Source organism: Rattus norvegicus, chromosome 17, assembly GCF_036323735.1.
Source record: "Rattus norvegicus strain BN/NHsdMcwi chromosome 17, GRCr8, whole genome shotgun sequence".
Classification (NCBI taxonomy): domain Eukaryota; kingdom Metazoa; phylum Chordata; class Mammalia; order Rodentia; family Muridae; genus Rattus; species Rattus norvegicus.
The window spans coordinates 13,121,485-13,133,724 of NC_086035.1; the positions used below are offsets into that span (position 1 = coordinate 13,121,485).

Consider the following 12,240-nt stretch of genomic DNA (forward strand, 5'->3'; position numbering starts at 1 on the left):
CTGAACCCTAGAAAACCTATAAATAAATCTACATGCATGTATATAAGAGCTGTCTCCTCTGGCTTACTTCTTCAGAACTGGCTCTGCCATCTCTGAGACATTTAATAACGTGGACGTGGTCTCCCGTGGCCCAGCTGCTATTGGCTGTGGGGTTTCAGGGAGGAAAGAGAAGAGACGCCCCCAGAGGACTGAGGAGATAAACACTAGGCATGAAGTTCATTTACAGAAGCAAGGGCAGCAGCCCAAAGGGGTTGAGAAGGCTTCGTTCCTTCATCTTCCCCAGGCCCGGCAAGCATCATCGTCTTAAGGCTTGCCCTGGGAGAAGGGCGAGGTTGATGCACAACTAGACTCTGTGACTTACTCTACCACACTGGGGTCTCTCTTCATCTGGGGAGGGGAGTGGGGGTCAGTGAGAGCGTAAGTGAGCTGGACAGCCAAGCTGCTTCTGATGTGGGTGTATTCTTGTCATCTCTTTGCTCGGGGCCTACCTATCTGCAAGAACCATTTCCCTGGCCACAAGGCATGGTATTCATGTCCATATGTCCTCAGACAGGCAAGATGTGAAGAGCAAGACGTCGAAGTGGAGAAAAACAAGGCTTTAATTTTTATCCTCGTTTCGTCACGATGAGAGAAGTCTCTCCGATCCTTTCAAGTCGCAGCCAGCAGCAATTACTTGTCCTGCTTCTTGTGGGAAGCTGTGGGCTACAGAGACAGGAAAGTCGGGGGCTCCAATCAAAGCCAAAGCACCAGAATGAAAGCGTTCATCAAAAGACTGAACGTGGCTTTGAAAGATAAAAGAGACCGAGTCCAACAGACCGCAGCCTGAAATGAAAGACGGGAGGAGAATGAACAGAGAGGAGCTCCTATTGCTGAGTCCTGCAGAGAGCGTGAGGCTGCCTGTGTGCTCCCCCTCAGCCTGGGGAGCTGTCCAGCTTCAGTGGGAAACACAGGCGCTGCTCCCTGGGCAGTGTTTCCATGTTGGATTCACCAGCACTGTTTGCTGACTGCTACTGCAGGAAAATGACCATCTACAGACAAGCAAAATTCCAGAACTTGAGAGGCAGAGGCAGGAGAATGCCTGAATTCAAGGCCACCCTAATCTATATAACAAGTTCCAAGCCAGCCAGGGCTTCACAGTGATGCCTTTTCTCCATAGACAGATGGACGGACAGACAGATGGATGGGCAGACAGTTGAAGGTATGTCCGAACAGGGCTGGGGGAAGAGAGGAATTCACAATGGTACCAACTGCTTGTTTTTCTTTCCGTAAAGGAAATTTCAAACCATTCTTTTGCCTCATCCTGTGTTTCTATTAGACTTTTACATTGAGTATTTTAGTATAATTTTTGGCTGGGAAAATACTTTCTTGGTTGGACTGTAATATTTGTCTGCTTTCAAAATGTTTAAAATTCACTTTTTAATTGTTATAGAAAAGTAGTAGACTTTACTGTGGTACTTTCATTTCTAGAATCGTTACTTTTTGCTCTAGTTCATACCCTTCCTCATCCCCTCTCCAAATCCTCCCTCATATCCCCCCCACGTCCTCCCCATGTCTTCCCCAATGTCCTCCCCCATGTCCTCCCCCATGTCCTCCCCCATGTCCTCCCCCATGTCCTCCCCCACATCCTCCCCCATGACCTCCTCCATGACCTCCCCCAAATCCTCCCCCATGTCTTCCCCAATGTCCTCCCCCATGTCTTCCCCATGTCCTCCCCCATGTCCTCCCCATGTCCTCCCCCCATGTCTTCCCCATGTCCTCCCCATGTCCTCCCCCATGTCCTCCCCCATGTCCTCCCCATGTCCTCCTCCATGACCTCCTCCATGTCCTCCCCCATGACCTCCCCCAAATCCTCCCCCATGTCTTCCCCAATGTCCTCCCCCATGTCTTCCCCATGTCCTCCCCCCATGTCCTCCCCCATGTCCTCCCCCAGTCCTCCTCCATGTCCTCCCCATGTCCTCCTCCATGTCCTCCCCCATGTCCTCCCCCATGTCCTCCCCCATGTCCTCCCTCATGTCCTCCCTCATGTCCTCCCCCATGTCCTCCTCCATGTCCTCCCCCCATGTCCTCCCTCATGTCCTCCCTCATGTCCTCCCCATGTCCTCTCCCATGTCTTCCCCATGTCCTCCCCCATGTCCTCCTCATGGTTCCTACCCCTTTGTGCTTTCTTTCATTCCTATCCCCAGGTAGGACCTCCCTTAGATCTCTTCATTCTCTTCCTCGTTCCCTTTCTAGTTTCATGACCTACACATAGACACGGGCAGCCATACACATGCATACACACAACACGCACACACTACACACAACACAACACACACAGAGATATGCATATACACAGATATACACACACAACAAAACACACAGAGAGAAATACATACACAGAGACATATATACTATATACACACAACACAACCCAGATAGACACACAACATACACATACAGATAAACACATACACATAGCACGTGCACACACACACACACACACACACACACACACACCAGAGAATTTTAAATCTAGCATCCATGTATGCTAGAAGCATGCAGTATTTGTCTTCTAGTCTGGCTTGATTTCCATAAAGATTTCCGGTTCTGTCCACTGCCCCACAAATGCCCCAGTTTTGTTTTAAATTGCCTTTAGTCAGGTGTTAGAGCATCAGGAAAAGCTTCTGGGACACCAACCCATTCTCCCTGCTCTTGGGCCCTGGGGTTGCTCCTGTTTTAACATCTGGTTCTCTCAAGATGGTGCCTAAGTCAGACAGATTGCCGGATCTGGATTTCTCTCCACTGCTGACTCCTGTGCCCATGAAGCAGTGGCTCACTGAAGCTCACAAGGGGTCTGGGCTGTCCTTGTGCTCCATTGCTTTTCTCCCACGTGGCTTTCCCTGGGGAAGAGGCTTCTGCCTCCAGCACATTCATACCACCGAGCTGTGGGGCAGAAGGTGTTCCCCGCACCTCCTCTGGGTGCCCTTGTCAGTCTCCCTCTTCACTTCTCAGGAGCCTTCTCCATCCCTTTGTGGACAGGGGTTCCGATGCTCTCCGTCTTTCTCTTTACAAGATTCCACTTCTGCTGTCTTCTGATTCTCCTCCAATGGTGTTGGCTGTAGCCTGCTGTCTTAGCTGGAAGCCTGCCTTTTTAATACTTTCAGAATTATAAATCATTTGTACCAGACACTTGCTGTACTGGATGGAGTCCGTTGGTCAGATGTGTCTGTCCCAAAGTGGCAATGATGCTGGTCACAGATGTGCTCCCAGAGACTCCTCAAATGCTCTGTCCACAGCATCCTTGGGAGTATCTAAGATCCACCTTCTAAAAGTCTATAGTACACAGGAAGGCGGTCCTAAATATCCCTGTTGTTTTCTGACTTACAGCAGGCACTTGAAGGTTTTCAGGAAATCAGATGTGTTAAACTTATCCTTTACAATGGCTGGTGTTAAGGTGGGTGTCTTTTCTAGTGTCCTTTTTACTGGAGTATAAAATTGACTGTCATTTAATGGTAAACTGTATGCTAAATTTTTTTTAAAGTATTTATTTTATTTTTTAAGATTTATTTATTATATATAAGTACACTGTTGCTATCTTCAGACACACCAGAAGAGGGCATCAGATCCCATTACAAATGTTTGTGAGCTACCATGTGGTTGCTGGGATCTGAACTCAGGACCTCTGGAAGAGCAGTCAGTGTTCTTAACCGCTGAGCCATCTCTCCAGCCCTAAAATTTTTGAAGTTGTTGACTCCAAGTATAATAGACTGAGTATTCATTAAAATACTAGTAACAATAATTACAGTTTCCTTGAACATTCGTTTTCCGCAGACACAAAAATTTCAGTTTGGATATGATCTTAGGCCTCTTGTGAAAACTCGTGAACTCTCAAGTGTTGCTCAAAAGAACTAAAATCTTCCCCTGTAGGTGGTGACTGTGCTAATGTTGATTGATAGTGGTGGTGGGGGGAACACACACACACACACACACACACACACACACACGTACAAGGACAGACACACTGGGAAGAAATGCAGGTAGAGAAAGTTGCACAGGCACAGGTGTGAGCTCCAATAGTGTTTGTTCTTCAAAACAAAGACAAGCTGGGGGCTCTATTCAGGAAAACTGTTCACCTAGGAAGTGTTCTGGGGGAAGGATGGCTGTGCATGCTCAGTTAAAGAACTGCTCAGCATGGGGGCATTTTTTTTTAAGTAGGAAGGATGACAGACACATTCAGTGACATGCCTATCTCAAGGTCACGGAGAACATATTTGTAAGGCCAAGATGAGGGACACAAACCCTTCTGGGCACGCTCACCTTGTTTTGTAGTTTCAGCTGGAATTAAGGAAAGACTCAATGGACACGAGCTCAGACAGAACTTCGCCCCTAAATGTGCTGCCTCACTTAGAATCTATGAAAACTCCCTGTGAATACCCTGAGCACAGACACCTAGCTACGTATCTATCAGATGTAGCAACCTCCCAACACCAGGCCTTCTGGGAGTGTGAACAATTTAATGCATCGCAGAGAAAGGCAGAGAGTAAACAAATGCCTTTGGAGCCATCTCTTGTCCCATCCCTCCCATTTCAGTGATCAGATCAGCCTCTAACAGGGCCGTGCAGTTAGCTTTAACCGCCAATTTGATTCAACCCAGAATCACTTGGGAACGAGCCTTACTGAAGATCCTTGTAGATCAGGTTGGCCTGCGGGCTTGACTTTGGGGGACGGTCTCAACTTTTAATTGATGCAGGAGGACTCGGTCCGTCGTGAACAGTACCCCTACTTATGTGAAGGTTCCCGAACTAGATAAGAAGACACTTGCTAGCTGACAGCAGATGAGCCGGCAGGCAGGCAAGGACTCTTGCGTTTCCTCTCTCTCCTCTTGACAAGCTTTGAGTCAGTTCCTTATTTGCCTTCCCCACAATCAGGGACTGTGACCTGGCATTCCAAGTCAAATAACGTCTTTCTCCCCTGAGTCCCATTTGTCAGGGTGTTTGTCGCAGTGACAGACTTGGAACTGGAACAAGGGTCTCCACTCCTAGTTTCTCCAGCTGCTGCCTGAGCCTGTCACAATCAGAGAACAAGCATGTGGCAATCTGTGCTGGCAGAGACTCGGGAGATGCTGGGAGGCATCTACGCACAAGCAGCCGGTCCTACTGTCTACTCTAAGCACAGGCTGGTTCTGCTGGCCACTCGGCTCTATCTTGCGGTTCCCCATGCTCCCAGTGCAGCGTCCCAGCACTCATCTGAAGCTGGAAGTGTAGAAGCTAAAATTTACAGCACGGAAAAGCAGGGCTGAGAGGCAATACTTTTCGCCAGAATCTGGTAGGCATTTCCACTAACTCAGATGCCAGTATTTCTCCACTCAGAAATAAATCAGAGCCTCGAGGGAGATCATAAACACCAGTTCCCTCCCCACCTCCAAGGCAGCTCTAATTTGTAGCTGAGCGAGCAGTACAAGCCAAGGTAAATGGCCCTTGGATGGGCTTTAGGAACAGAAACTGCATGCAGTGTGGAAGTTGAAAAAAACAAACAAACAAACAAACAAACAAACAAACAAACAAACCAGAAAGCAAGGCAACCCTCCTTCCTCTGCAACAGCCTGGTGCAGAAGTGGCAGGTCCTCGACACTCATCTTAGTTGCTACCCCCACTCCCCAACACTTGCCTAAAGTCTCCATCACTGTCAGCTTAATGGTCATATGTAATCTGCACCAGACAGGAGGTAGCTAGCAATTACGTTAGGGGTTGCCATGAGCGAAGAGCAGACAGGAAGCAACTTCAGGCACAGAAGACTTACTTTAGCTCACGGTTTGAGGGTTACAGTCCTTCGCCGAGCTGGGAGAGGCTTGGCAACAGGTGACGTGTTCAACCGGAACTCCCCGCCTCATCTCTGCTGGGACCGGAAATGGAGAGCAAACTACCAGGAATTGTGGCCAGACTATAAACACTCAAGGCCCATTCACTGTGACTCACTTCCTCCTCCAGCGAGGCTCTACTTCCTAAGGGTTCCACGGCCTTCTAAAACAGTGCCAGGGACCAAGTGTCCAAACACTTGAGTTTGTGAGGGACATTTATAAGTTTAAACCACAACGGTGGGGTAGGCAGGAAGTGTTGCAGAACTTCCGGTGGGGGAGGGGAGATGGAGGAATGCAGTCTGGCTTGCCCCAGTCCCTAGGAGCAAGGCTACTAGGTGAAAAGCGTGCTTGGGGTATAACACATAATTTGTACGGAAAAAGCCTCCCAGGTGACTCAGGCAATGGGGCGGGGGTGGGGGACTGAAATTTGAGGGTTTTATAGAAAAATGGCACCAAGGAGGTGGAGATAGGGTGATTCCTGGGACTCTATGACCAGCCGCTTAGCCTGCCTGTTGAGTTCCGGGATTTTGAGAGACCTCATCTCAGAACACAAGGTGGGTTGCTCTCTTTCTCAACAGTACTGGAGGGCCCCCTGTGTCCTCCACGCACATGCACCCACCAAAGTTCATGGGCACCCTCCCCCATGACAGACACTCACAGATGACCACACACATATAAAACTAGTTAATAGGCTGATTCATTAATTCGAGGACGCAGCCCTTACAAACCAGAGCCACAAAGTCAGACTGTTGGAGAAATCTAATACCAAGCAGGAGATGGGTTAGACGCCAGAGGATCTAAGACTATGGGAGGTGCAAAAGCCTGTGGTAAAGTCACTCTGAGGCAGAGGAGCGCCTCACTGACCGCCAGCAGTGGGGGATGGGCTGACCGGATGGATTCACATACTATTGGATTATGACACACCTCTGAACGCAGAGTATTTGGAGCTCAGGGTCCCTTTATTACCTGGCGGTTTCTGTCACAAAATGTTTGCAAAACATGGGCTTTGTTTCCGAGGCCGCAGAGGAAAGGAGCACTTGCAAAGGCTGAGCCATTTCCCTCACAGACCTTCGATGTTCTTTGACTCCCCATGGAAGTGTTCATCCCCCCCTTCTTGGGAGACAGAGCAAAATCTGTGCAGCTGAAATGACGGAGTTCACCCCTTTTGAAATGACTGTGGGGGAGTTGGGGGAGGGGGATGTGGGAGTCCGGTGAGGAGACTGAGCCCGAAACAGGAGACCAAGTTGCATTCATTCATAAACATGTCTCTGGCAGCCTCAGCCCCCACTCCAGCCTCCAAGGTTCACAAGAGCTGAGCCTCTGGCCCCTCGAGTGAATAGGTCTCTTCTCCAACAAAGCTTCCTAGCTTCAGGCCAGCCAATGTCACTGTTTACCCCATCCCCACCCCCACCCCCAGCCCTAACTGAGCCCTAACCTGTGCCTGGTGATTCATAAGAAAGACCATGATCTGATTAATGGTGATATATTTCATCTGCAGTTGTTTGAACTCTCTATTTCTCACTTTTACCTTTTTTTTTTTTTTAACAGAGCTTTGAAATATAAATCAAGACTGAGATGTCTGCAAAACCGCACAAGACTAATGCTGCCTCTAGGAACCCAACAGGACAATCCCCACTCACCCCATTGAATGCAAAAATAAAGACCCTTGAGACTGTGGGCCCCCCCAGGGTACAGGAAAGAAGGGGGCGGGTCTCCACTCCTGCCTTAAGCTTTTCTTTGCCTGTTAAGTTTCTCTTTATCAGTTATTACTAGATCAAAAATGGGGTTAGGGGTTCACCCTGAGTAGGAGCAGACCCCAACCAACTAGCAGCTGTTTCCAAACTCAAAGACAGGAGCAGCAACTCAATTCTTATACCACAAGGCACGTGAACATGTCAGATCCAATAGGAAAGCAAGGGGAATCCCCAAGAGGGGGAGACCTGGACCCAAATACTCCTCCCTCCTTAGATGCAGAGACTTTCCAGCTCTGGGCTGATCTCTGCCTGAGAAGTCTATATCACTTCCAATAGACTTGCTCTCAGTGCCAAGACCTTTACTATCATTCTTCAACTGAAGGAGCGGGCTGGAATCACTCTGTCATAATAAATAAATGAGACAAAGAGGACTCTGACCAACCAAGGGCGTGAAAGCCTGTGCTACTTTTTCTCAACGTGACTTTTCTTACCTAGAACCTTACACTAACTAGGCAATAAGAAACACAGCCGTGTGGAACTCTCAACATGCAGAGACGACAGACCCAGCTAAAGCCTGTTCTTTGCTGTCCGAAGCCATGGTGAGGAGTCAGCCACAAGGAAGAAGTTTGAGGTAATGAGTTCTCTCTCTACTCCAGTCAACTCCCACAGAAGAAAGGCAAGGGGACGTGAGAGTAAAGCTATCCCTACTTGCAATGCAGGAGATGGGTGTCCAGATAGGAATCTCCATGGGTCAGAAACAAATAAAGTTTGTGAGGTCTAAGGGTAAATGACAGACACCTAGCCGTACATCCCTGTGCTGACAGTGAGCCCCAAGACTCAGAAGCTAGAACTACAGAGCCAGGTATGATCTATCAGAGTGGTTCAGTTCATGTCAGCCTGACAAAACACATCTATATGCCGAAAACCGCACAAGGCTCTTGAAAGCTCCCACAAAGACCAGCGTAGGTGGAGAGACAATAGGGCTCATGTCTTAGAAAACTCAGGGTAATAAAGATAGAAAGGGATGGGCCTAGATGGGTGTGGAAATCACACTCAATTCCTGGGAAGAGCCCCGTGAAACATTTGGAGATATGAGTATTTCAAAGTTTCTATAGCAGGCACCCTCTGCCGGCCTCCATAGGCTTTAGACATAGACATGGTACACAGACATCCATTCAAGCAAAACAACCGTACACGTTGAACTGGCTGGTTCTGTGTGTCAAACTGACACAAGCTGGAGTTAGCACAGAGAAAGGAGCCTTCCTTGAGGAAATGCTTCCATGAGACCCAGCTGTAAGGCATTTTCTCAATTAGTGATTAAGGGTGGGAGGGCCCATTGTGGGTGGAGCCATCCCCGGGCTGAGAGTCCTGGGTTCTATACGAAAGCAAACTGTTGCTGTAAATTTATTTTTAAAGAGGCTGTCTTTTACCCCTACTAGGTCCAGCACCGCAGTGCCCTAAGATATCTGGTAGATATCTTGCCAGAAACACACATCCCAACTCTGTGGTGGCCCAGTGTCTCTAGCTGCCACACACTCTCTTAAACTTAAATCGCTACATGAAAGAACACACAACACAATAACCTCTGATCCGATTGATAAAATATAATTGCCCACCTAGATATACAAAGCCCTATACACATCCATCCCTTAAGAGCATTCATAACATGGGGGCTGGAGAGATGGCTCAGTGGTTAAGAGCACTGACTGCTCTTCCAGAGGTCCTGAGTTCAATTCCCAGCAACCACATGGTGGCTCACAACCATCTGTAATGGGATCTGATGCCCTCTTCTGGTGTGTCTGAACAACTACAATGTACTTATATATAATAAATGAATAAATCTTTTAAAAAAAGAATATTCATAACAGCCTGTAAATACAGAGTGGAATCTTAACATCAGCCTCCATGTTCTCTCGGCGGCTTCTTCTCCTCTTCCCTCAATCTTTTCTCCCATCCATCCTTCCTTCTCGTCCAATGACAGGCCTCGTTCTATCTTGTACCTGCCTTCACCTGCATAATGACATCATTCCACAGCAAGCCAGGGGGAGCAATCCAGGAAGCAGCGTCCCTCCATGGCCTCTGCATCAGCTCCTGCCTCCAAGTTCCTGTCCTGCATGAGTTCCTGTCCTGACTTCCTTTGGTGATGAACAGCAATGTGGAAGTGTAAGCCGAATAAACCCTTTCCTCCCCAACTTGCTTCTTGGTCATGGTGTTTGTGCAGGAGACTAAGACACATTAAATTAAAAGAATAGACCACAAAGTTAAGATTGACATCAGAGGACATCGAGCTGAAAAACTCCTGGAAATTGGAGCCAGGTGAATGGCTCAGTGGGCAAATCACTTGGGCAAATAGGAGGACCTGCAAAATCACATGCACAGCGTGAGCATTTGCAATCCCAGTGCCCCTAAGGGGAGACTAGGATGTCCTCTCGTGGAAAAATGAAAGCAGGCCCTCAGATTTCTGTAGCATCTCTTGGGAGTTCAATGGATGTTCACACTTTGGTGCTGTGTAGAACCTCCATTAGAAACTGGCAGGGCCGATCAGCCTGCCTCAACAAATTCTTCCAGTGGGGGCTCAGCAGGAAGATATTGTGCTAAGACATGCATGCACAAACACGTGTGAGCATGTTTGTGGCGTAACCGTTCTGTAAAGGTTTGTTGGTAAGTAGAAAACCAGGCCCCACTCTACCTATGCTCCTATTTCACAGCTGTTCAAATAGGCAAGATTTATCGCCGAAACCGAAACGGGACTCTCATTTAATATTTTATTTAGCCCAAAGATGGAAAGCAATACATTTCCCATTGTTTCTTTTTTATGAATTTTTTTAAAAATTCAAAATCAAAGGAGGGGAAGAAAGGCTGGGTTTCCTCAGGAGAAAACTGGAAGGTAAGCCAGAACAGAACTCAGGAAGTTACTTGGAGCCAAATAACGCAAATTCGAACATTTATAGAAGCATCGTCAAAAGCCACGGTGTGTCGGGAGTTACTTAAGGGTAAACAACAGCCAGGTGACCTCTTTGCTGGGTTCACAGGACCTAGAATAGTCTATGGATAAACTGAGCATATCTGTGGAATGTTCTGTGGATAGCTTGTGTGTGGATAACTTGTGTGTGTAGAAGATGGCCTCGGATGACTGCCAAAGGAAAACGCCAGTGTTGAGTGGAGAAAGCACCCGGGGATGCAGTGTTTTGAAGAGTGGAACCGAAGAATCGGAGAGAGCAGAGCTATACATACCCATAAATAAATGGGACAACAACAAGCCCATATCAGAGTGGATTCATTAAGTTTACTTCAAGATTTAGAATCAATAGGAAGGAATAAAGTTTCTAGATTATAAAGCAGTGAGAGGTGTTTTGTTTGTTTGTTTGTTTGTTTGTTTTATTTTGTTTCATTTTTGGCTGCCAGAGATAAAAACTTCACTGCAAACTAAACCAAAAGACTTTCACGGGGAATCTATAAGCAAGTAAACAGCTCGCAGGTAAAACATGATGGAGAGCAGAGTCAAGGCAGACCACCCAAAGGATGGCTCAGCTAAGTTCATTCTTCAGTTTCTGCACACCTTTGCTCACACTGCTAACTCATTGTCTGGAGTCATCTTCAGCAACTTCCTGTTGCTCTCGAATCGCATGCTGTCTCTTGCTCCAGCATGCAAGAGCATGCTAAGGCTTCCCTCGGCTTCATGACCACAGGAGCTTTGTGAAAATGTACCTGGGAAGATGTTTTTTTTCTCTCACTTAAACATCAAGTCCTGAGATGGGAGTAGACAGACGTTGGGCTACCTGGGTTGTCTCTAAGACATTAGTCAAAGATGCGGGGCATTTCAAAATAACCACTAATTCCGTTTGAACAATTCTCTCTACCCTCCATAGTTGCTCTGGTTTACTTTTTCTTTAAAAAAGGCTGACCGTAGTTAAATAGACAATGTTGAAGATTAGACCTTTTCACAGGGGTCGCAAGTCAGAGATCCTGCCTATGATTTGCATCACGATTCATAACAGTAACAAAATTACAGCTATGATAGTTAGAAGAATAATTTTATGGCTGGGAGTCACCACAACACGAGGTGTATCGGAGTCGCAGTGGTTGGAGGGTGGACAACCACAGCGATATACTTACTGGAGGAAGTATATCACTGTGGGCGGGGTTTAACAGTGTATAACTCCTCCCTATGCCCCTCCCCCTGATCCCTGGTGTTCCAAGAAAGGTAATCAGCCTTTCCTACAGGCCACTGCTAAACCTTCCTCATTGTTACGGACTCCCGCTCTGAAACTGTAAGCCAAAACCAACTCCGTTTTCAGAAAGGTGCTTTTGATCGTGGTATTTTTATCACAGCAACAGAGAAGGACGTAATATAACAACAAACAAATAAACAAAAAACGTTCTTTAGAACCATTGCCTTTCAAACAGCAGAGCCAATTGAGAACCACTAGGAGGTGAGCCAGCGAGACGCCAAGGGCTCCACACCGCGTGTCTCAAGTGATTCAGCTTCAGGTAGGAGAGCACCCCAGAGACAGGGTGGTGAATCCAGAGATTGAGGCCACGCCTCCCGGCCTCCCCCGCCACCATGATAAAAGAGGCAGGGGGATGTTCACGCACGACACAGTCACTCATGCCCAGCTTCTCTCTGTGGTATTCCCAATTGCTTGCATTAGAACAAACATTTGCAATAGACTTAATTTCATGAAAGTAAAACAAGACTATGCGCGCCCC

At 47.5% G+C, this 12,240-nt stretch overlaps 2 long non-coding RNA genes across 3 annotated transcripts; one reads left to right on the top strand and one right to left on the bottom strand.

The window, feature by feature from the left end:
- The first annotated feature begins 318 nt into the window (after nt 1-318).
- On the top strand, nt 319-9,722 carry LOC120097901 (uncharacterized). 2 transcript variants are annotated; one of them, XR_010059390.1, is made up of 3 exons: nt 319-1,198; nt 7,385-8,161; nt 9,512-9,722. It is a non-coding gene; the product is annotated as an uncharacterized LOC120097901 (long non-coding RNA). The 2 variants fall into 2 exon arrangements; XR_005495778.2 differs by lacking the exon at nt 319-1,198 and adding an exon at nt 6,053-6,390.
- On the bottom strand, nt 2,614-5,916 carry LOC134482817 (uncharacterized). Its single transcript, XR_010059391.1, has 2 exons — nt 5,779-5,916; nt 2,614-5,043 (listed from the first exon to the last, which is right to left on the bottom strand). It is a non-coding gene; the product is annotated as an uncharacterized LOC134482817 (long non-coding RNA).
- Nucleotides 9,723-12,240: the final 2,518 nt, after the last annotated feature.